The following is a 266-nucleotide window of genomic DNA, read 5'->3' as shown; positions in this document are numbered from 1 at the left end:
CTATCTATCATTTATCATCTATCATCATCTATCTATCGTCTGTCTGTCTGTCTGTCTGTCTGCCTATCATCTATTTATTTAGAAAAATTTTATCCTTCTAAGGTTAATATACTGGAGTGTAAATACTTGTTATATGTATACACATACAAGTCCTCATCAGAACTAAAATATCCTTTCCCAAAGATTATCAGCGCTAATCCTAACCCTTGGTATCATGGACATTTTGTTCCACAGTGTAGTCTTTATATCCCTCAAGACTCTGAATT

Source organism: Pteropus vampyrus, unplaced genomic scaffold, assembly GCF_000151845.1.
Source record: "Pteropus vampyrus isolate Shadow unplaced genomic scaffold, Pvam_2.0 Scaffold10933, whole genome shotgun sequence".
NCBI classification, from domain to species: domain Eukaryota; kingdom Metazoa; phylum Chordata; class Mammalia; order Chiroptera; family Pteropodidae; genus Pteropus; species Pteropus vampyrus.
Note: the sequence above shows the minus strand (reverse complement) of the source record.